Below are 25,032 nucleotides of genomic sequence, written 5' to 3'. Positions count from 1 at the left end.
TACATACATAGTTGCAGCGTTACAGTACAAACATTCTGTTAGATTTAAATATAGAAGTAGTACTTACAATACATTGAAATTGATACAATGTATAATGATCAGTAGGATATGAAATGAATTACTGTAGAGAAGGGAGCCATCAGCTCTCAACATGTTGTCAGTGAAGACTTCATACCTTAACGTTAAAATATTCAGCATTCATTGATTGAATCGTGTTCCGTTATTCACTATATACAGTGTTGTCTAGTAACCTGGCCCGACTATTAACAATATCTCGTAATTATTTATATAGCATAAATATTTGCTAAAGAATCTACATTGATACGTATTATTTACCAAGGCTTCCATTTTCACGAGAAAGAGAAATATAGGTTTCATAGTTACGCGAGGATGTTTAAAAGTCTGCGCGGCTCTCCGCCCGAGTCTTGGCCGCGACAATGTTGGAACGGAGCCAGATTGAGGGTGAGCAGTGTGGCGAGAGGTTGTGTGCGCGCGAGTATGGTGCCGGTCTGGTGAAGCAGGTGGTGTTCTACCCTTCCCCTTGTCCGTCTCTGCCTCCAAATTGTGTGTGAGAAAGATAAATGTTTACATGACGGTAGAAATGACATAAAAATGTGAGAGTACGTATTGAACCATTAGTGAAATAGCGGCGAAGGAGCCGCAGAGCGGTGTGAGGGCCCCTTGGTGTGGAGATGAGGGCCCGCCCTTCGCATCGGCAGGTGAGCCTTCTGCATGTCTTAACTATTTCCTAATCACTTCCCAAGCGTATAAATATACGCACGTGTGTGTGTGTGTGTGTGTGAAGCGTTGCCAGTATTGTTGAGCACACTTACGAACTGTAAGAATGGAATTCCTGTTTTTCAGTCGCTTTTCGACCGAAATGAATTTGTGCTGGCGAGGGCGTGGTAAGTAATTGACAGGTATTGCTCGAGTTGATTGAGCGATTGACTACGCAGGTCCACAACAGAGAACTCTTCTCTTAAATACACAATGGAGAAGTGATTCGTGTCCCCTGGCACTGTTTGTTATTATTTTAAGTGTTAGACTCAAGTTGCAGCTTGACTCACACACCAGTGTGTCGACGTGAGGTGCCCGGGTAGTGAGGAAGACTGAGACAGTAACCTGTAGGTAGTTCCTGGACTCCCAACACTCACACGCACACCATGCTGCTCCTGGTACTCCTGGTAAAGGGTATAGAAGGCTAGCTAGGGCAGGCAGGGTATCCCTCAGCCTGATCACTGACGGGCCGGGTGGGTATCCCTCAGCCTGATCACTGACGGGCCGGGTGGGTATCCCTCAGCCTGGTCACTGACCGGCCGGGTATTCCTCAGCCTGGTCACTGACCAGTCTGGTAACCTACAGCCTAATCACTGGCCGGCCGGGTGGGCATCTTTCAGCCTGATCACTGACCAGCCGGGTGGGCATCTTTCAGCCTGATCACTGACCGGCCGGGTGGGGTATCTTTCAGCCTGATCACTGACCAGCCGGGTGGGGTATCTTTCAGCCTGATCACTGACCAGCCGGGTGGGGCATCTTTCAGCCTGGTCACTGACCGGCCGGGTGGGGCATCTTTCAGCCTGATCACTGACCGCGATGACGTAACAGATGTGGTAAATGTAGCCGTCGCCAGACCAGTCCAGGTGATAGAGAAAGGGTCAGCCACTATTTTGTCGGAGGTGTAATCGAGAAACCTTCGCTTGTCCGTCTCATGTGCCTTAAAGGTCAGTGTTCTATTACTAGAGTAGTCATTACCCTGAGAATAATAGGCTGCCTCTTAAGATTATATCATCGAGTAGTAGGTTATTTTGTTGTACAGCAGAAGTATATTATGTAAATGATTATGTATATTATTAGTGCTAACTGAACCATTAAGGAGTGGCCTCCATGACGGCAAACGGAGGTATGGAAGCGTGTCTTATTATATATATATATATATATATATATATATATATATATATATATATATATATATATATATATATATATATAATAAATATATTATACATATATAATTGCTATTGTCCCGCAACTGTCAATCATGTCTGACGACCAGATGGGATCACAGTGCATCTTTGGAAGAATGGTAGGTAGTTGGTGCTGGACTACACGTGCTTATCAACCTTGGCTAACACCTGGGTTGCGCCTGGACATTGATTTTAGTGTTGCATATCCCGGTGATGCTGCCAACTTCAGGGAATCGGGAAAGTCCCGTAATTACAGAGAACTGGATCCCCATTGCATCAGAGACACTTGATGCCTGGGGTAAAAGTGCTGCTAGCTTTTTTGAAGGATCAGGGTTCTAAGCTTATTGAAACAACAAGAGACTCAAGAGTTTCCATTTCTAGCAGCTCAGAGGGGAATCCACACTCCATTCATAACACCCCCATTATCCAAGGAGCTTAAGGAACCTTACAGCCGGTGATAACTAACTTTGTACCTTATATGTAGCCAATGTTGTAACCTATAGCTTGTAATAAAGTTAAAAATTAGAAAGGTGCGGTAGACAAAAAATATGCAAGTACACTTGGGTGGCCTCTGTAATCCTTTACACCACCGCCCTCGGGATGGGTATGGGGTGCATAATAAAGAAATTGAATTGAACACATGGGTGGCTAAGGCTCCTCAGAGGGTGCCACATATCCTCTGGTGAGGCTTTTTTTATTATTAGTATTTTCTACCACAGACGTGGCCACACATTTACAATGCTAACCAGCATATATACATTTTCTTCTGTCCTCCATGGACAGGGTTAGAGATCACTTAAACATATAGTTCAGGGATTTATTGAACAATCAACCACAGAAGGTGATTCGGTACTTTTAAAATGCTAAGCTAACCTACATACGTAAATATATAGAGACACAGATTTACGTATGCCCTACATAAAGTGTTCGAAGTGTCATTAATGTGCATTTACAAAGGTGAAATTGTGAGGTTGAGTGTCCCTACAAATACAACTGTATATTATATTGCTCCTTGTTTTCTACCGCTGCTTTTGGAACGTGGGAGTTGTAGCCTATGCAGTTTGGGAAAAGCTGCCGCACTGCTATCACTGGTGGTCCCGCCTATAGAGTCGTCGCTGACGATGTGTTCTTGACAAAGTTTCGAATTTATCGATTTGGAAACTTTGACTAGTCCTATTGTACACACATTAATGTATTTCCTCTAACCATCCTGTAGTTAAGACTTGATGTATTTTCTTATTTCATGGAGGCCAGGCAAGGATTTCCACTCCTTGTTGAATTACTTTACTCTTACTGATATGTATTGTACTTCAGTTTGAGATCTAATTCATTTGAATTATGTCTACATATGCTTCCCGTATGCATAATATCTTGAAATTTTTTAGTAAAGTACGCCTTTTTTAGACCTTTATACTTCCTACTTCTCTGGTTATAGTCCTTAGATGTACAAGGGGGGGGGTAGAAATAGCCTAAGCTACTCTATCCCTTTGAGATGTGTTTCTTGCTTATCTCAATAAACATACTTGAACTTGAACTGAATGTACAACCTTCCATTAGCCCGTGGTGTTGTGGTAGTGTATTGGCTTTGTACATCCAAGACCGTGGTGCGAATTCCTTGGTGCCGTTTATTATTAGTTACATGGCGCTGTGTAGGCTTGTAGCAGCACGTACTGGCCCGTTCTGGGAGTGGTGAGTGAGGCTACACCCACCGTACCCTCCCTGCGGCCACCTGCGGCCACCTGCGGTCACCCTCCCTGCGGCCACCTTCACCACCTGTAATCTTCGAAGCCACCTTCCTAACTGGTGCTTGGGCTTCACCATAAAAGTCTGACAAAAGTAATAATGGTGTGGCGCAGTGGGAGGAGGATCACGCCACTACCTCAGTCAGGCTAAGCAGCGTTGGGTCTGGTCAGGAATTGGATGGGTGACAGTTGACAGCTTCGCTAGAGGAACATTTCTTGCCCTTCAAGGCTTTGCGACCGGTCCAATGGTACACCAACGTACCTCATGATTAACGTGTTGTAAGCCTATAGTGACGGAACGTTATCCGAAGCCTAGACGTATGTATTACAGGCCTATTATTACATGCCCCTCATATTATGTTACCAAGGGTCTTATGCCTACCCGCCAGCCTGCTCCGTCCGCGGGACCCTCTGCCAAACCTTCTTGCAGGAGTGATCTTCCAGATTATTTACATTCTCCGGGTGTAAAAGTAATCACGAATAAAGGGAGATTTTTTCGGTGATATTTACCCACGGGAGTTTGTAAACAAATGGCTCATATATAATGCTAATTTTTTAGTAAATAAACATTGTTAAAACGAGTGTGTTTTATGGGAGAATTCTTCACGAGGGAGGCGATGTCCCTCCTCATTTGCATACATTTTGCATATATTGATTCGATCTTCCTTGGAGGATATTGGAGAGATGATGATATGGCTGGCAAGACTCGCCCTAATGGAGAGGTATATAAGAAATGCTTCTTGGTCGGCTCTTTATTACTCTATTGCTCGTCAGTTTGATTTTAGTGTTATCCGTAAATTCTTATAGGTCTTTTAAAGTGGGAACTATGACTCACATTTTATATTGTATGAAGCCGTGATATTTTTCTGGCGTTGAGTTGATGGCAGTGATGGAAATAATTTAGGCTTGTTTTGAAATAAACAACAATTATTTGTTTACATTGAAGTAGAATAAGAAGCCAATGTCAGATTTAAAAAAAAGTTTACAGAAACTTACATACGTAAGTATACAGACTTACTTACATATAAACTGATTTTATTTTAAGAATTTCGTTAATTTAATGATATATATATATATATATATATATATATATATATATATATATATATATATATATATATATTATATTATATATTTATATTATATATATATTATATATTATATATATATATATATATATATATATATATATATATATATTATATATATTTCAATGCATATATGAGCATAGGCCTCAGGCCGGGCTCGGGGAGTAGAATTCCCAGAACCCTAGTCTAGTGTTGCCAGTACCTATTCATGCTTTTTTTTTATATAACTCAAAAGTACAATAATTGCTTGCGTGTTCTGGTGCGTATACCAATGGTCAGTTTCGAGGTGAATTATGTTCCCCAGGTAGCTACGAATCAGACTACTGTATTGCGAATTGCAACCCCCATGTTTGTACGGACATCACAATGCAGTGAATTTATCACTTTCTGCATATTTCCTCTTGAATACCTCTAGTTTTTTAACAGGCTATCTTAGCCTATATTGTTTACTAGATGGCTGGTACCCGGCAGTCCCTGGGTCTTTCTGTAACGCCCTCCTCACACTACTCTCTCTCTCTCTCTCTCTCTCTCTCTCTCTCTCTCTCTCTCTCTCTCTCTCTCTCTCTCTCTCTCTCTCTCTCTCTCTCTCTCTCTCTCTCTCCGGGGCGGTAGAAATAGCCTAAGCTGCTCTATCCCTTTGAGATGTATTTTTTCTTAATAAACATACTTGAACTCTCTCTGAACTTACAATATTTATGAACAGTTGAGGTTTTTTAACTATGAAAACAGAAAGCATATCTCAGATTTATTAGAAGGTGCAATTGACGCCGATCCTTTAAGCTGAGCAGTGTCATTGATCCTATGACTGTCCCCTACCCCATGCGTCATCTTGAAAAGTTTGGTGAGGCTAGCCCCAAGCATCTGGTCTCTAACCTGGACAGACGAATATACAAATTAATTTTCTTTCATAGATATAAATTCTTGGAAAAGTTGTTGACAATTTTTCATTCAAATTGTGCTCATTTTATAACATGAATATTTAGTATTACTATATTAGTATGCACCGGCACACCGGTAATATGTATCTTTGCCATTTAATATTTATTAGTGTTAATATTCTGTTGAAATCAGTATGAGTTTAGTCAAAACGTTTCGTGATGAGTATAAGGATGACGTCTAAGATGAACCAGTTTTTTCTTCTTCACGCATCAATGGCAGGCGGCTCTAGGTAAGAGGTTCAGGGTCAGAGATCAGGATGGGTTTGCCTCAGGGTCAAGGATGAGGATGGGTCTGTCTCAGGGGTCAGAGATCAAGATGGGTCTGTCAAATATTTCGATTTTTCCATCACCACTACATCCAAATTGATAAAGTCTAACACCGAGTTCGGTTAGTGTTGTTCGGAGCTCTCTCCGTCGATCCGGGGATAATTCTTTTCCCGGACTTGGTGTGAATGCCACGTTCGCTCCAGGTTCAGTATCTCTGCCACAGAGCTCGGTACTCTAAGATCTGCTCTAGGATTCAATATATCCGTCTCGCAGTTTCGTCTCCCCGAGGAGTCAAAACGTTGCCCTAGGGTTCAATACATCATCTCCAGGACGCCATTCTTTCTCCGCTATAAACAATAATTTCCACACGTCTATTTATCGAGACATTGTTTGTCTTGGAACTGATCATAGGTTTAGGATAATATGCCGTTACTCCTCTTTATATTCGCCTGGCATCGACCTTCACTCCCTACGGGTTAAAGTATGAATTTTGCGATCGTATTTGCGATTTTAGCCTATCAACAGTTGTATAGGCCCCCAATCAAAACCGTTTTGATTTGGGCAAATTATGATCATTCAATTTCGGGAGATAGTCGCTGGAAATTTAACTTCACTTGAAGAGTTAAAAATGCACGTATTTCAGTAATCATTTTTGGGAATTTGGCTTTGGCAGTGCAAATTTTCTGGGCTGATGTAAGATGCAATAATTCGCTCCCACAAGATTAGGCTATTCAGCATCATCATTTATTTCATAGATGTAAGGTAATTTGCAGTCACTTCAATGAACGTATTAGCCGTAGATGCTAATTATGTTGTTTAACACAAGCAATGTAGGCCAATTGTGTGTTATTACGTTGTGCTTATCATGGGAAAACAGTGGTAGTTTTAGGTATGTAGGCTAATAGCATCCCGTGAGGTGATTGCAGGTGAGGGGTAGCCTGAGGTCAGGTATGGTTTGGTGCAGCTGCTTGGCGTAGGGGTAGGCTAGCACATCTTGATGTTTATATATATACGTGTTTCAGTACCTTGATATAGGCTATGCTTATAGGTATTTATATGCACCAGATATATGTCAGCAGTGGTGTTAGCCTGGTCACATGGCTGTGTAGGTTATCTTGAGATGATTTCAGGGCATTAGTGTCCCCGCGGCCCGGTCCTTGACCAGGCCTCTACCCCCTGGAAGCAGCCCGTGACAGCTGACTAACTCCCAGGTACCTATTTACTGCTAGGTAACAGGGTGAAAGAAACTCTGCCCATTGTTTCACGCCGGCGTTCGGGATCGAACCCGGGACCACAGGACCACGCTTGCAGTGTTCTGTCCATACCCATCCTGTACTTACCTAATTGTACTCACCTAATTGTGCTTGCGGGGGTTGAGCTTTGGCTCTTTGGTCCCGCCTCTCAACTGTAGTAGTGGGCAGACAGTAGTGGGCAGTAGTGGACCCAAATACTCATCCTGGTGATGGTAGTGGACCCCATGCCCATCCTTTGGGCAGTAATGGACCCCATACCCATCCTGTGGACGGTATTGGACATGTTTGCCGCAATTAATATTCTTGGTTAAATTTTTACAAGCTCCTTATGAAATTTTAAATTAATGTAGCTTTCATAGTGTCTTGATTCTTCTACCTCTGTGGTACAATACACTCTAGCTGTCTTTAGTAGCCTACACGAGATCGCTCTACTTCTTTAATATAATAGATCCATTATCTTTTATGTGGTATAGTAAATATCTTTAGATGTATGTAGTAGGCTACAGTAAATCTTATTAATCTTATCGTACAATAGGTCTTTTTAGCTCATGTAGCACAACCGGTCCTACTTGTGTATATTAGACCTGACCTCTGTGGGGTGTAATTTTTGTTTTTCACCTTGTCGTAAAGGCCATTGTTGACCAGACCACACACTAGAAGTTGAAGGGACGACGACGTTTCGGTCCGTCCTGGACCATTCTCAAGTCGATGTGGTCTGGTCAACATACTTCAGCCACGTTATTGTGACTCATCGCCTGCATAAAGGCCATTGTTTTGCTTCACGTGAAGGCTACAGGACACCAACTTGTTATTAAAATGAACATATCTTTTCACTTGAACTAACTGGACAGTACTTTAGTAAATTGTGTAAAACAAAGTATAGTGTAGAATATTTAAAACATGTAAAACCAACGAGTTCTTTAAAATCAAATAGATGAGAAATCGTTGAAAAAAATATTAAATTTTTTAGAGAAAGCAAAACAATTTAAAAAAAAAGTCATACACCATAAATGCCAACATTTTATGTCGCTATAATTATTGTTATTATTTTTTAAATTAAGTTTTATAAAACTTGAACAGATTGACATGAACTTCCGGACGTGTAGTTGTCTTCCACAACAACACACAAAGATGCAGTGTTACTTTTTCTTAAATTTTAGGTAGGGTTAAGTGCTGGTCCCCACACTGACACCAGGGTTAAGTGCTGGTCCCCACACTGACACCAGGGTTAAGTGCTTGGTCCCCACACTGACACCAGGGTTATGTGCTGGTCCCCACACTGACACCAGGGTTATGTGCTGGTCCCCACACTGACACCAGGGTTAAGTGCTTGGTCCCCACACTGACACCAGGGTTATGTGCTGGTCCCCACACTGACACCAGGGTTAAGTGCTTGGTCCCCACACTGACACCAGGGTTATGTGCTGGTCCCCACACTGACACCAGGGTTATGTGCTGGTCCCCACACTGACACCAGGGTTAAGTGCTGGTCCCCACACTGACACCAGGGTTATGTGCTGGTCCCCACACTGACACCAGGGTTAAGTGCTTGGTCCCCACACTGACACCAGGTTCCCCATCAGCTGACACCAGGGTTAAGTGCTGGTCCCCACACTGACACCAGGGTTATGTGCTGGTCCCCACACTGTGTGACACCAGGGTTATGTGCTGGTCCCCACATTGTGTGACGCCAGGGTTAGGTGCTGGTCCCCACACTGACACCAGGGTTATGTGCTGGTCCCCACACTGACACCAGGGTTATGTGCTGGTCCCCACATTGTGTGACGCCAGGGTTATGTGCTGGTCCCCACATTGTGTGACGCCAGGGTTATGTGCTGGTCCCCACACTGACACCAGGGTTAGGTGCTTGGTCCCCACACTGACACCAGGGTTAAGTGCTTGGTCCCCACACTGACACCAGGGTTATGTGCTGGTCCCCACACTGACACCAGGGTTATATGCTGGTCCCCACACTGACACCAGGGTTATATGCTGGTCCCCACACTGACACCAGGGTTAGGTGCTGGCCCCCACACTGTGTGACACCAAGGAACTGTTGGGTGAAGGGAAGCTCCGTTCAGGCGCTCACTCCTGTAGCCTATCAGACAATCTGGGTTACTGGGCGGGTTGTGGAAACGTGAAGAATAAAGCCAAATTCCTCCCCGTCATGACTTGGGGGGGTTCTAAGGGAAAGAAGCTTCAGGCATACCTGGTGCGTGTATATACCAAATATATACCTGGCGTGTATATACCTGGCGCTATAACATGGTCCAGATTTGAGGAGAGAAGATGAATGCGTGGAGTACAGGCACATCAACACCAGGTTGTTGTTTTACATTTAGCTACTCAGAACGAAATGTCCATGTAGCACGGGCTATGGTGAGCCCGTAATTAACACCAGCCACACAACTGTTATTATATATATTATATGTCAGGCGAAAAGAGGTTTACCAAGGGGTAATAAAGATTAGATATAACCATATACAGTCTTAACAAGATGAATTAAGAGTCCTGAACAGCCCGCTAGTGGTCACTGGTGGAGAGGAGCATTGTTAGTGGTCACTGGTCGAGCTTCAGGAAATAGCTCCTGGAAAGGGCGTTCAGGAGAGGGCTCTCTGAAAAGGGCTCCGGTGAAAAGCTCCAGAAAAGGGCTTCGGGAAAGGGCTCCAAGGGAAAAGCCTCACGGAAGGGCTCCGGCGACGAGGAAGGCGCTAGTGTAAAATAGCTTTTAGAAAGGTTAAAGGTCAGACGTGTTGAGCAAGGGTGAATGGGTTGGGTTGGAGGGGGTGGGTGGGTGGGGGGTAGAGAGGAACACTTGCATCTCCTTCTTAACTCGCATGAGACGAAAGGACGGCGAAAATTGCCAAAAGCTTTTAGTGTGTAGTGAGGCTGTGGGTCGGGTTGGAGTGGTGAGTCTGAGCATACTGCTGGGTTCGTTAACTATTGAGTGTGGGACTCTGTATACCCAGCATCCTAAGCTAGATACATAAATGTCCTGTTGCATTATATGCTCTTGGCCATAAATGGAAAGAAGCCGGTATATCGGAGAAAATTGCTCTGCTGTCAAGTAGCTTTTGTGGTTTCTGGCAGCGGATGCATGTAGCGGTGCGGCCCTCAGGAGGTGTGTGTACTGGTCGTCTGGTGCTGCAGTTGTGGCCAGTGTAACGGTGCTCAAACACCTCCAACATACAAAGTATCGAGTGCAGGCACTCACGGCAGTAGCAAACGAATGGACACGACTACGAAGCAAGATGACAGGAAGTAGTCCCAGCTGAACCTGCTCGAGTTAGAATATATGAAGGCAACAGGATAGGGCAGGACAAACCCTTCATGCAAACTGCACCTGCTACCAAGAAGAAGAAGAAGAAGGATAGGGCAGACTCAACCATCTTTCTGGATTGCCAAACATGCTGAGACAGTACCGAATAAGAGTCAGCTAAGCTATACAAACTCATGACGTAAGCGGAAGTACCAGGAGAGTACTGATCTAGGTGAGTGTAAAATACTATTGCACACTAACAACCCCATTCAGAACTGGAGAGGTTGTTTAGCTGTAGAATGTGCAGAGAGCTTTTAATTCCAGAACCCATTAAAGAAAACATCTAGATTACTGAGAGGGCGTAAAATCACTCGGATTGTACTCCCTGGAGCGCAGGCGAGACATGCATCATAATTTACACCCGGAAATAGAAGTTACTGGTACCAAATCTGCACAATGAAATAATTCCCTATAAAACCAAGCAGCATATAGCGAATGTGGGAAACATAGAGTGTACTCTTGAAAGAATTCTATAAACATTAAGGGTTTAAGGCGTTCCAACACTCACCCCTCTAAATATAAGAGGCATGATCAGTCGTGCTCTTCCAAATGTTCAAGGAGGAACTTGACGAACACTTCCATAAAAGATACTTGAACAACGGGTTGTGGTTCGTACGTCTGACTGCGTGCAGTTAACCAGACATTAACCAGACGACCTGGACACAGACGGGACATTGATTCTCGTGGCCACGTCAAGGTAATGACACCACTGGAATACGCTCTGACAATAATAAATTGAGGTTATATTTACCACTAGTAAATCTATTAAGACAAGAGTGGACTGTTTTTTTTGGAAGAGGTGCCGGACCAACCGGGTTGTAGTGGACATGGGGACCTGCGGGCCGCTCCAAACAACAGTCTGTTGAAGCGAGCTGACAGGTCAAGCCTGGCTCCGGGCCGGGCTCGGGGAGGAGGAGAACTCCCAGACCTCACTGTACACATCCAGGTACAGTGAGGCGACACGACTGGTACAGTAAAACTTGCGTACTCACAAGGAAGACAGGACTGAAGCCTACACTCAAATTAAATAATAATATAATAATTTGTAATTAAGCAAAAGTACATACATACATACATACATACATACATACATACATACATACATACATACATACATACATACATACGTACGTACGTACGTACGTACATACATACATACATACATATATACATACATACATACATACATACATACATACATACATACGAAACAAGATTGTGAGCTTCATAGGTGGGCGGGCAAGTGGTGCCTAAAGCCACTAACACGCAAAGCGTTTCGGCAGAAAAGCAATGTTAATGTGACCTTAACAAATATAAAATCGAGATAAAACCTTTAACAATGCACTATAATTTAGATTTAGAAGATCTGGATAGACCGAAGCATTGGTTTGACAGCAGAGCGTAGCAGTCCGCCAAGAAACATCGTTGGAAGGAACGCCTCTGTACCGGTAAGTTTTATAAAGTTGTCGAGATACCAGAGAGAGAGCTGTCGGGGGTGTAATTAGGACCTGCCTCGCACGAGACGGTAGCAACAGTCTTGTTGACCAGGCAATCACCAGGAAAGCCTACTCCCAGAACGGTCAGTGAGAGTAGTAACACTACGAAATCGTCTACAGGTAAACCACCTCGGATACTTCAGCTGTAGTGTTGCCCTGCTGGCCGCTCCAAGCAACAGCCTGGTGGACAAAACTCTCACAAGTCAAGCCTGGCCTCGGGCCGGGCTTGGGGAGTAGAAGAACTCCCAGAACCCCATCAACCAGGTCTCAACCAGTGTTAAGTAGCCTTATGCGTCCAGTAAGATGCAAGAGTGAGTATGGAGTGTGAGGGGGAGTGGTGGGTGTGCGTGGTTGTCTTCCCACTTACTGGGGGTGTGCTAAATAACCCGGCCCGCCAAACACACACCGAAACTACGACGTTGGTACAACGTTCGAACAAGTTTTAACACCTCCTAACCAGTTATAACAACCAATATAGCAAGTTGTAACAACGTTCCAATACGTCATAAACACGTTAAGCCAAGATGTAACAACTTTATTACAAGTTGTAACAAGCGGAAAATAGAGACAGTTTCGGTTTGTGTTTCCAGGGCCGTCACCAGGGAAGCCTGTCCACGGCCGGACTGCTAGTGTAGAAGCAATTACGAAATTGTCTTGGGTAAACCCATGGTAAAGGCGAGACCACAGGCTGCCAGAAGATGCCTGGGAGTGTGGAGGAGACACGGCTGAGTAGAGGAGTGGCGGTGTGAGCACGTAGTGGCTGTAGGCGAGTGTTAGTGCCGCTGGGTCCTCCTCATTGTCACAAGAGGATTACCGTCTTGTTGGTTAAGTTAGTGTTCACAGCTGAATTATACGAGTGTGAGCTGACAGTCGCTGTCACCTCGGGTCGCCTTTGATGCTCACCTGAATTAATCAAACAAAGAGTTGTGAAAACTTTTGCAATGTGTTTCTAGCTTGGCCTTGGCAGCAATTTTCAACGTCTGGAACAGGAGACTTAAGAAGGCGCCCCAGTACTTTCCCTGGTGGTGGCTGGCATCCGTGTCGAGCATAGGTAGTGGTGGGGGGCTCTGTGCCTTCCACTGTCCACCACTGTCCACCACTGTACCCACCACTGTACCCACCACTGTATCCATTACTGTATCCACCATTGTATCCACCAGCGTGTCCACCACTGTGCCCTTGCCCTCCAGATGTCCGAGTACACACACTCCCACAAATCACTACACTTTGGAAGCAATTTTTCCATTCATTAAGTATTTGGGGGTAGGTAACATAGTGTTTTTGAGTACATATTGAAAAGGGCAATACTCCTAGTAAGAAGAAACCCAGTGAGTTGTTAATCTTATCATTTATACTTAGCCGCAGCTGGACCCGCCCATATAAGAGCTTCTGGGTGAAGCAGACAGCTGGGGAGGGTGAGGGAGGTGGAGGGGCCAGTGTGAGAGACGCTGGCCAGCTCCCCTGCAGGAAACTACAGCGAGATGTTGAACACATGGCGGTAGTTTGAACATTGTGGAGGGTCCCAGGAGGCCTGGTCGACGACCGGGCCGCGGGGACACTAAGCCCCGGAAGCACCTCAAGGTAGCCTCAAGCACCTCAAGGTAGGTAGGGTGGGGTTAGGGAGCCAGGGTGAACACGGTGTATATTTTTATAACAAAAATCCTTATAGAATGATAAAACTTTCCATTGTATATGATTTGATTTTTTTTCAGTTAAAATTAATATAGAAATTTGATCAAACCTAGATTAAGGGAGCCGGTCGGCCGAGCGGACAGCACGCGGGACTTGTGATCCTGTGGTCCTGGGTTCGATCCCAGGCGCCGGCGAGAAACAATGGGCAGAGTTTCTTTCACCCTATGCCCCTGTTACCTGGCAGTAAAATAGGTACCTGGGTGTTAGTCAGCTGTCACGGGCTGCTTCCTGGGGGTGGAGGCCTGGTCGAGGACCGGGCCGCGGGGACACTAAAACTCCCCGAAATCATCTCAAGATAACCTCAAGAAGATAACCTAACGTAATCTGCATAACCTGTCCTTACATAATTAAGTACACCATATATATCATATTTATATTATATATATAACAATTCTTCAAATGCTATTTGTAGCAACCATGTATCATCATTGGAATACGTAGGGGTGGCGTGGTACCTCACCTGAGGCAACTCATTTAACAAGTTACACAGCGAAATGCGAGCTACAAAATGGGTACAGAGCTGAAAGGCTTGAGTAATATTACAGCTGCCCACTCTGGAAGGTAGGAAGTAAAGGGAAGATTTGAGAACTTTCCACTTCGAGAGGTATGAATGGATAGATATCGGAAATTTCATGACTAAACAGAACTCAAAGATACCCATTTTAGGCTATATTGGTCTACAATAACAAAAAAATCTGCAAGATATGATACTGCATTTTTAAATAGCTGTTGACGGCTGGAACACTGAAGCCCTCAGTCTATACTGTACAGTGTACAGTGTGGATACAGAGATATCTATATTCAGGATCTGTCACTGATACAGTCTTGTGTAGTGGTTCCTTAACTTCTGGAAGTTTTGAGTTTATTTGCCTTAGTACTGGGGTAGGAGCCCCAGACCTGCCTAGAGGTTATCTTGAGATGATTTCGGGGCTTTAGTGTCCCCGCGGCCCGGTCCTCGACCAGGCCTCCACGCCCGGGAAGCAGCCCGTGACAGCTGACTAACTCCCAGGTACCTATTTACTGCTAGGTAACAGGGGCATTCAGGGTGAAAGAAACTTTGCCCATTTGTTTCTGCCTCGTGCGGGAATCGAACCCGCGCCACAGAATTACGAGTCCTGCGCGCTATCCACCAGGCTACGAGGCCCCTTAAGGAAAGGAAGGGAAATATTAAGGGGAAAGCACCAAGTTATTACGACTATATAGCACTGGGAAGGGGTCAGGATAAGGATTTGGGATGGGACGGGGGAAAGGAATGGTGCCCAACCACTTGGACGGTCGGGGATTGAACGCCGACCTGCATGACGCGAGACCGTCGCTCTACCGTCCAGCCCAAGTGGTTGGACCCTGCCTAGAGAAGAGTTGTTTAATACATTATAGAAAGGAAGGAGGGAGGGAGGGAGGGGGTAATCAGATTCTAGTTCTGCCTTGACGCTGGGGAAGCTTTCGCTTATTTAGAGAATCTCAAAGATGTGAACGGGAAGCTAGAGGGTATACGCGGCTAGGAGGCAGGGTATGGAGAGCTAGATCTCATTGCCCGTAGTTGCTGATAGGTAAGCACATGCTCACTCTTCCAAGACCTCCATCCCTCCCACCCTCTTCCTTCATGGTCCTGATTATCAGAAAATATGAGGCATGGTCTTGTGAGTGCCTAATTGGCGTCTTAACGTATCTCCCCGGGGGGCAATTTCTTGCCTTAACTACCGCAAATGTCGGAAAATAAATTTGACTAACTCCTATAATAACTATGAGAGGAAAGTTAGGGCATAGCCCAGGAAAGTCTCTGTGATAGCTGTAGGTGCAGCAACGCTGTTTGGAAATTGATAACGGATAAAGGGAGCCGGTCGGCCGAGCGGACAGCACACTGGACTTGTGATCCTGTGGTCCCGGGTTCGATCCCGGGCGCCGGCGAGAAACAATGGGCAGAGTTTCTTTCACCCTATGCCCCTGTTACCTAGCAGTAAAATAGGTACCTGGGAGTTAGTCAGCTGTCACGGGCTGCTTCCTGGGGGGGGGGTGGAGGCCTAGTCGAGGACCGGGCCGCGGGGACACTAAAAGCCCCGTTAGATTAAGTCAAATATGACTAATGATGTTTTAGATTCAGCTACTGGGAACTAGAATTTCCATGTTGCTCGGGCTATAGTGAGCCCGTGATTGAGTTCGGTTATTCACGATAACCTTGTTACTGTAGTGACTAATGCGACCATGAAGGAAAGACAGAGAGAAGTGGTTTTAGTGAGAAGTGAATGGGGTAGGGGGGGGGATAGGGTGGAAGGGAAGGGGGAATCATTAAATATCAGGGGGCTTGCGCCAAGTCACCACGGATAGATGGGACGTGGGGGAAGTACTCCTCCGGTTGGGGATATAATTGGGGAAGTGGGTTCATGACTGGGGGGGGGGGGAGGATTAAGAAAAAACTTATTATGTAAAGAAAACGTGCACTGGATGTTAAGAATTAGTTTTTCTTAACATAATGCTGAAAAAGCTGATTTAGGTATAAGCCTAAATGAGTTTTAGCATTTTAAATTTTTAATTAATTTTTTTTAGCATAAAATTAAGAGTAGACCATAGGCTATACAGAAAAATAAAATGATTAGCAACGAAGAATTTTCTTTGAACTTGTGAAGCCTTGGCGCTATGGATATAAACACATTACATTCTGCAAGAACAAGTTTGTAGTACACTACGTATTCAGAGTGGGAACTTGGCCTCCCAGAGTAGGGTGAGGGTGAGGGGGGAGCACGCCCCCACACTGGTCGTCTTCCCCCGTAGTGCCTGACCCCGGACCACGCGGCACACACGAGGCACAGCCAGTTATTCTACTCGGAACCTCAAAAGTGTACCCACGTTCGTCCATATTGCAGAGCGCCATCTTCCTTACTGCACAACTCCATAAAAAAGGGGCAAAACGTAGCGAAATGTTGGCTAGGCAAGCACGCTTCACGGCTTCCCAATCAACATGCCCGGGGAGAACATATATATACTTGATACATACTCTTGTAACATCTCGAGCACATACCAGACAGTTACTGGAAGAGCGTAGACGTAGTAAAGACGCCAGAGGGAGGACGGGAGAGGATCAATAGGAGCAGCCAGGAGTTTGCAGAGTTTGGGGTGGAGAGCCGGAGGGCTGAGGAGGGGGTGCGGGGATGGCCGTCATGGTAGTGTTATTGTGAGAGGGAGCAGCAACAAGAGCTTTCACCAGTCGTGGTGCAGGCCGGTGGCGTGTACGGCCACCCACGCCCACTCTGTCACGCCCACGCTTCCCTCCACCCCCCACACACACACACACTAGACATGTCATACCAGTCCTGGAGTATGCGGCTCCAGCATAGAGTCCGTACCTTGTCACGCATAAGATTAAGTTGGAGAAGGTTCAAAGGTATGCCACTAGACTAGTTCCAGAACTAAGAGATATGAGTTACGAGGAAATGCTGTGTGAATTGCACCTCGCGTAGCTGGGAGTGAGAAGAGTTGGGAGAGATTTGATTACCACTCCTAAATTCTCTGGGGAATTGACAGCGTATATAAAGACAGGTTATTTAACACGGGAGACATCTCCCGTCACGCTGGGTGCAGTCGCACCTCCACAGATCTCCAGTATCATCTATTGATACTGGTGATGGCTCAGAAGGGCCACCACTTACGGGCTATTCATGCCAGTGCCACCTTTTGGGTGGCTTAATCACTACGGGCTCACCATAGCTCGTGCTACTTGGAACTTTTTGTTCCCAGTAGCTGAATCAATAAACAACATAACACGGGTGGTAATCACACAAGGGAATACACCGATGGAAACTGACTACCCAGATGAGGCACAGATACATTAGAAAGAACTTTTTGTTTCAGAGTAGTTAAATAAATGGAATGCAAGTGTTGTGGTGGAGGCAGACTCCATACACAGTTTCAATGCAGATATAATATAGCCCAGCAACCTCAGGAAACTGTACCCTCAGTTTAGAGGCGGGTCCAAAGAGCCGAAGCTCAACCCCCGCAAGTACAATTCGGTGAGTACACACACCATCTGATGCCACCCACCACCAGGCCTCGTGGGTCTAGGACACCGACGGTGATGTATGTAGGAGGCTTCCGGGGCGGCCATGTGGTAGAGGCTTCCGGGGCGGCCATGTGGTAGAGGCTTCCGGGGCGGCCATGTGGTAGAGGCTTCCGGGGAGACCATGAGGTAGATGTTGTTGTTTTAGATTCATCTACTGGGAACCAAAAGTTGCAAATAGCACGGACTATGGTGAGCCCGTGTGGACTCAACTGGGCACAGGAGATGTGCCCGGGTGGCAAGGGCTTCTATACCTACCTTACCAATCTTGTAAAAAAGTAAATTCGTGGAACACTTTCATCCTATTTTTAATTTGTGATTTTTTCAGACGAAATCTAATTCGCATTGATGATTATCGCTTTAAAGTATTTTTCCTCAGAATAACTTAACGCTAATTTGACGATCGTGGTCTATGTCTATGTAAAAGTGTCGCTTTACTGACACGCATCTTAAGGTCTGGCAGTGCCCAAGTTTAAAGGTTTAGTGAATATCTTGGACAAGGTGTTTATCTTTATCAGGACACTTTATCAGGACCTGGGAACTCGTCGAATTTCCTATTTGTTTACATATGTTATTCCTAGTAACTATTAGTTTACTTTGGTAACTTGTGCTTTTTACGTTGTTATATAAATTTGCTGAAACTTTGGGTGAATTGTCAAGTTGCTAGCGAGGAAAGACTGGTATAAAATGTATATTTATGTATATCAAAGTGTTCAGTGAGGATCCACAAGGTCTTCCCTGAGTACACTTTATGTTTCTCCGAGGCTATGGGTCCCTACACTTGCACCAGAGGTGGTACCCCTTTTATGTATAAATCTATATGTAAATGTATATATTTTATGTATAAAATGTTAGGCATTAAAATGTATATTTTATACCAGTCTTCTCCCATACAAGCTTATCTCCTCTCATACAAGCTTTGCATATGAGACCATACGACGACACAGCGGACCATGGTCAGTGCCAGCGGACCAAACACAGCGGTCCATGGTCAGTGCCAGCGGTCCATGGTCAGAGTCAGCGGACCATGGTCAGTGCCAGCGGACCATGGTCAGTGCCAGCGGACCATGGTCAGTGCCAGCGGACCAAACACACAGCGGTTCATGGTCAGTGCCAGCGGACCATAGTCAGTGCCAGCGGACCATGCATGAGTCAGTGCCAGACTGCGATACCAGGAAGCCGTGTTGGGTTGTGTGGTCTCTTGTCTAGGAGTTCCTGGAGGCTGGGTCGTCCCCAGCCTCTGTACACGATGTGTGCTTGTTTTGTGAGTGCGTGCGTGCGTGCATGCGTCACTCCAACCATACCCTGCCACACCCACACCCACATCCTGCCACACCTACGCCCACGCCCTACCACACCCACATCAGACCTCACCCACGCCAACATCCACACCCTGCCATTGCAAAACCGCAACCATATTATAGTCCCAGCCACACCCACATCTTCCTGCTCTCAGCCACACCCACATCTTCCTGCTCTCAGCCACACCCACATCTTCCTGCTCTCAGCCACACCCACATCTTCCTGCTCTCAGCCACACCCACATCTTCCTGCTCTGCGGGCGTGGCCACGCCTATAGTTATCACTGCTTGTCCCACCCACACTCTACATCCTCCACCCAGCGAGCTGCCTGACCAGCACAGCCAACAGATACACACACCGGGAAGTCAGTGCTTGTGGAAGTGGGCCTGTGGGCCGCTCCAAGCAACAGTCTGGTGGACCAAACTCTCACAAGTCAAGCCTGGCCTCGGGCCGGGCTTGGGGAGTAGAAGAACTCCCAGAACCCCATCAACCAGGTATCAAGCGCCGGTAACCACTTGGATAAGAGGGAGGGTGGAAGGGTTGAATTTGGTATTTATTCACGCATGACGATTGCTTATGGGTCTTTGATTGAGGGTCGTTACGTTCCCTGTGTGCACTCAACATCTCTCTGGCTTTCAGTCGAATGTTTAAAGGGAGGGTGGCGCCTGCTTGTCCACTATCGGTAATTCAGGGAACTACATACAGCAGACGAAGATGTTTTCCCAGAAGTTATAATGCTGGAAATGTTAGCTCGGTTTAGCCAGAAATTAGTTGGCACGATAACTTACTAAAGTAATATCAGACTGGTTAGGGAGAATTAGCGCGCGCCGGCCTGTCTTTCTGAGCATTCATTCCTAGCTCTGCCACACATGCACTTACTAACATCACTGGAACTTGGCACTAAATACAATTTAGTCCTAATAAGTAAACTGATCACATCAATGAGTATCTGCGGCCAGGTTTGAGATGAGCTTTTTAAGTTGTTAGTTTCATTAGGAACAGCAATGACATTTCTGATGAGAAATTTGAGAAAAAGGGTTATCGAGTCTATCTCATCAACCATGGTTGAACCAGGTCATCTATCGCCCGACGATCCCTCTTCTTCCAGTCTATAGTGACCCCCCCCCCAAGCTACTTTACTGGTTTTATTGGATGATTGATACCTCGTCACCCCCCCTCCCCGTATCACCTCTTTCCGCCTCATTAATGATTCTTCCTCTTCCTCTCCTTCTCCCTCTCTCCCTCTCCTCACCTTTATCCTCGCCCTTCCGCCTCGCCTCCCCTTACTGGTCTTATGGCTTCAATACAGCACCAGTGCGAGCAGTGGTGATTGGCAGCCCACACGGATATCGGGGTTTCCCTGTGGCTTCCTCTTTTATTTTCCTGCTCTTCCCCCCTTCTCCTCCCCCCTTCACATCCATTCTACCATGGTCTCTTCCCAGAGGGTCCATCTCACATGGTTAGTTTACCCTCTCCGCCTCCTGGTCCCAGCCATAATATCAATCAGGGAGGAAACTTTGTACGCCGCATGTTTGTTCTTAATTTATTCCTGTTTATTTTTTTGTATGAGGACCTTTTTGTTCAGGTCTTCTCCTGGCAGGCCTTCCAGCCTCCAGGTCTCCCCTGGCAGGCCTTCCAGCCTCCAGGTCTTCCCTGGCAGGCCTTCCAGCCTCCAGGTCTCCCCTGGCAGGCCTTCCAGCCTCCAGGTCTTCCCTGGCAGGCCTCCCAGCCTCCAGGTCTTCCCTGGCAGGCCTTCCAGCCTCCAGGTCTCCCCTGGCAGGCCTTCCAGCCTCCAGGTCTTCCCTGGCAGGCCTTCCAGCCTCCAGGTCTTCCCTGGCAGGCCTTCCAGCCTCCAGGTCTCCCCTGGCAGGCCTTCCAGCCTCCAGGTCTCCAGGTCTTCCCTGGCAGGCCTTCCAGCCTCCAGGTCTCCCCTGGCAGGCCTTCCAGCCTCCAGGTCTTCCCTGGCAGGCCTCCCAGCCTCCAGGTCTTCCCTGGCAGACCCAGTACTCAGTGTTTCTTTCATTTCTCCATGCTTTCTCTCCTCTCTACCCAACATCCATATTAGATTACCTCTTTTTTCACGGTGCAGCTGAAAAAAAAGAATGATCACGACCCTCTTACAGACACACCGAAGGTTTTGTGATAGTTGGTGGCCGGCCATTAGTGTTGTACCTGATGAGCTGTGTTCAACCCAATATTAGAGCAGGTTGGCCTCGATCACACAGTTTGCACCATTTGCATAAGCATTATCTGCGCTGAGCGGAGATGGAACAGTCGCTCTTTCACAATCCACTCCATTCTGACACCCACTCGCCCACCCTTTACTCATTCCACCCAGTGCTTTATTGCAAATTTCGACACATTAAAGAAGCAAAATAGTATTTTCCAGAGTAATATGAATGTTGGACGATTGATCTAGGCTGACTTAAACCTTGTCAAGCCTCTTGACAGCACGCTTATTTTCCTGCAAGATTTTTGTCTCCCTCATTTCTGTGTGGAGAGTTGTGGCGCGGGATAAGATGTGGTCTTCGATAGCGACTTGTGTTTGGACAGGCTGCCCTCTCCCAGCTGGTAGTGCTCGCTCCATGCAAAGCCGTTCGCACCGCTACAGCGGCTCTTAAAAGTTTCATTGTCTTAAATAAAGAATTTCGGGCTGGTAAACAGGTGGTAGAGAGGGGGTGTACAGCCAGGCGTGAAGACATGTGGGCTCTTGTCCCCGCAGTGTAAGGGGTGTACTGAAGCCTGTGTACTGGGGGAGGTGTGGCGAGGGTCGAGGCGCTGGTGTAGCGCTGGCAGGGTTCGACCACCAGTCGTCTCTGACGGGGTCGAGGGTGAGAGAGGCTACCTTGAGGTTACCTTGAGGTGCTTCCGGGGCTTAGCGTCCCCGCGGCCCGGTCGTCGACCAGGCCTCCTCCTGGTTGCTAGACTGATCAACCAGGCTGTTGGACGCGGCTGCTCGCAGCCTGACGTATGAGTCACAGCCTGGTTGATCAGGTCCCGATTGAGGTTGATCGATGAGGTTGTCATAGTCTCGATTCCTTCCATTCCCTTTCCCTCTTGATTACCCCTCCTTCCCCCCCTCCCCTCCCCTCATCATTACCTGTCCCTCCTCCCCCTCCCTCTCCTTGCTACGTTACCTGCTCCGTTACCTGCCACCCTTCATAACGATCACTCATCCCTGCATGTCTCTTGTACGCTGGAAAATTTCTTATCTTTTTTACCGGGGAAAAGTGTCAGTGTCAGAGCCCTCCTCCTCCTCCTCCTCCTCCTCGCTCACAGTTTACAATGTCACACGAATTTGTAAAATGGTTGATACACGCGCGGTAGGTTTTTTGGTACTGACTAATTTTGATCTGAGCTTTTGGGATATTGTAGTTGGAATAGGCCAACAGCACTACGATAATAGCACTTCAGTTGGCGCTGCAAGGAAGGGAAAGTGCAGTGAATTACAGAAACTGTTCTAGGACTTGGTATGCAATTTTAATGAATGAAGTCCTGCAGTGTGAGGAGAAAACGAGACACGAATACTGGCATCTTGAGGTTATCTTGAGATGATTTCGGGGCTTTTAGTGTGACTGACACTAAACACTGACACTAACACTTTTCAGTGTTAGCTGACTGACACCCAGGTACCTATTTTACTGCTAGGTAACAGGGGAATAGGGTGAAAAAAACTCTGCCCATTGTTTCTCGCCGGCGCCTGGGATCGAACCCAGGACCACAGGATCACAACTCCAGCTTGCTGTCCGCTCGGCGGACCGGCTCCCTTCGTTATATGACATTCAACTATATTTTTATTCCATCTTAACAATTTCCCCCAAGCTATATTGTAGCAGTTATGAAGATTTCCTGTTGTAATTTTCATACTGTGCAGGCGTGCTAAACAATAAGAATTATTATTTTCAAGGAACCATTGGTTGCGGCCCCCTTCCCCAAAATCGGAGCTGACAGCTCGGGTTCAAAACTGCCTCACCCATAAAGTTTTCAAATTGCAGAACTTTTTCAACTACGTTCAGCTTCATATCAGTTAAGCGTCTTTTTGTGGAAGGAGCTAGTTTAAAGGAACGATAGTTGGGACCTTTTAAATGTGAATTGTTTGTTTTTTATTTACACTTAATGGAGAAGGGAAAGATGGGGGGGGGGGGGAGTTATTCATCACCCTGGGTGTCAGTATTTTAAATTTAAACACTGGACTGTGGCTTTGTGGATAGTTAAGCCGCTCCAAGCAACAGCCTGTTGGACCAAACTCTCACAAGTCAAGCCTGGCCTCGGGCCGCGCTTTGGGAGTAAAAGAACTCCCAGAACCCCACCAAACGGGTTCACGCACTGGTTCCTGGCCGAGTCGTGGTCCGTGGAAGCAAGCGTGTAATATTCTATACACCAAGGTGTACTCTAATGTATATTTAATAACATCCTTCCCTTATTGTTCTCGTGTTCATGAAAATATACTGAATGAGTTTCTTTTACTATTTCAAAATCTGAGTGCACAACTTTTAAGGGAATTAAAAAGCTTTAGTCCGCGCGCAATAAATATTATTCGAAAGATTTTTGTTTTGTGTCATGTGACAGTTGCATGTGACAGTTGAATAAAGCAAATATTGCATTTATTTTTGTGAACATCCTCCTCCAATATTTACAGATATATGACTTTTAATACCTAAAGTGAAAATAAAACATTTTATAAAGAAATATATCTAGTACATGTATTATAGCATATATATAATTGTTGTTTATTGTTGTGAGGAGCCAGAAAATGATAATAAAAAACTGCCCAAGAATCTGATTTAAGTATAAACGTTTTTCAAATTTAAATTCTCCCGCCCAGAATGTGGGCGGGAGAACTAAGCGTGCTTTTAAAACACATGAATTTAATTAATTATAGACTTCAATTATTTCTATTCAGTTATTCTGAATATGTCTCTAGTTCCTATGGCCAAAAAATACAAAAAAAAAAAATTACTGAAAAATATTGGATGGACTGGTTGCAAATGTGCAGAATGAAAGGAACACCACATTAATCCAGCAGATATAACAGGAAGTGGAAAATAGCCCAGTTGTAAAAGGTACGCAAAGTCAGTTCTATCAACATTAAGGGCATGTGAATTTCAGCCCCGCTCCTGTGCCAGGTAAGTCCATCGCGGGCTCACTATAGCCCGTGCTACTTGGAACTTTTAGTTCCAAGTAGCTGAATCTTAAACAGCAACAAAAGTGACTCTCCAACACTCTTTCTAAACACAAGGGGCGCATAACTAGGTCCCCCCCCTCTCTCGGTGTTCAAAAGGGAACCTGATAAACACCTCCAAAGGATACCTGATCAACTGGTTTGTAATTTATTACGTTTGAATTATTATTATACTGCCAGGGTTCGAGCAGCGAAGAGCCTGGTTGACCAGACAACTTGGCCAGAGACCGGGCCCCGGGAACCCGATTGTCGGAACTACTTAAAGGTCATGGTATTCGTATTATATTCGCCGGCGGTGATAAGTATTAAAATAAAATGAAAAAAAGTTTTAGAATTAGCCACTTTCATTTAAATGAAGCTTTCAAATGCCACAATAGGTAAAGGCTTTTCCGCTTTATAACAAAAATATGAGCCAATTATGCAGGCGATGAGTCACAATAACGTGGCTGAAGTATCACAATCGACTTGAGAATGGTCCAGGACTGACCGAAACGTCGTCGTCCCTTCAACTTCTAGTGTGTGGTCTGGTCAACATGAGCCAATTATGACTGGGAATGGTTCTTTATGCTGAAGAATATTGCTACTTTTTCCGGGTCGAAAAGGTTATGTTTTCGTTCTTTTGACGGTGTTTATCATTGCCCTGTAGCTCTGGTTCTTCCCCCGCGGTCGCTTGTCCCTCGATAGAATTCTTGGCGACTCAGATACTTTTGATATCGTTCGTCTTATGCGTTTCTGTTC

General features: G+C 45.8%; 1 protein-coding gene across 2 annotated transcripts in view; it reads left to right on the top strand.

Annotated features, from left to right (window-relative positions):
• The window catches only part of Vang (Strabismus domain-containing protein Vang), a 206,935-nt gene that overhangs the window by 117,650 nt on the left and 64,253 nt on the right, over nucleotides 1-25,032 (top strand). Inside the window, exon 1 of one of the 2 annotated variants that reach the window (XM_045762051.2) lies at nucleotides 460-719. The exons of the other annotated variant lie outside the window; for it this stretch is intronic. The gene's annotated coding sequence lies outside the window, so the exon portion shown is untranslated. Of the gene's footprint in view, nucleotides 1-459; nucleotides 720-25,032 lie in introns of those variants that run through there. 2 annotated transcript variants of the gene reach the window in all.

The sequence above is a fragment of the Procambarus clarkii genome, chromosome 42, assembly GCF_040958095.1.
Source record: "Procambarus clarkii isolate CNS0578487 chromosome 42, FALCON_Pclarkii_2.0, whole genome shotgun sequence".
NCBI lineage: Eukaryota > Metazoa > Arthropoda > Malacostraca > Decapoda > Cambaridae > Procambarus > Procambarus clarkii.
This window is presented reverse-complemented; position numbering and strand designations above follow the sequence as displayed.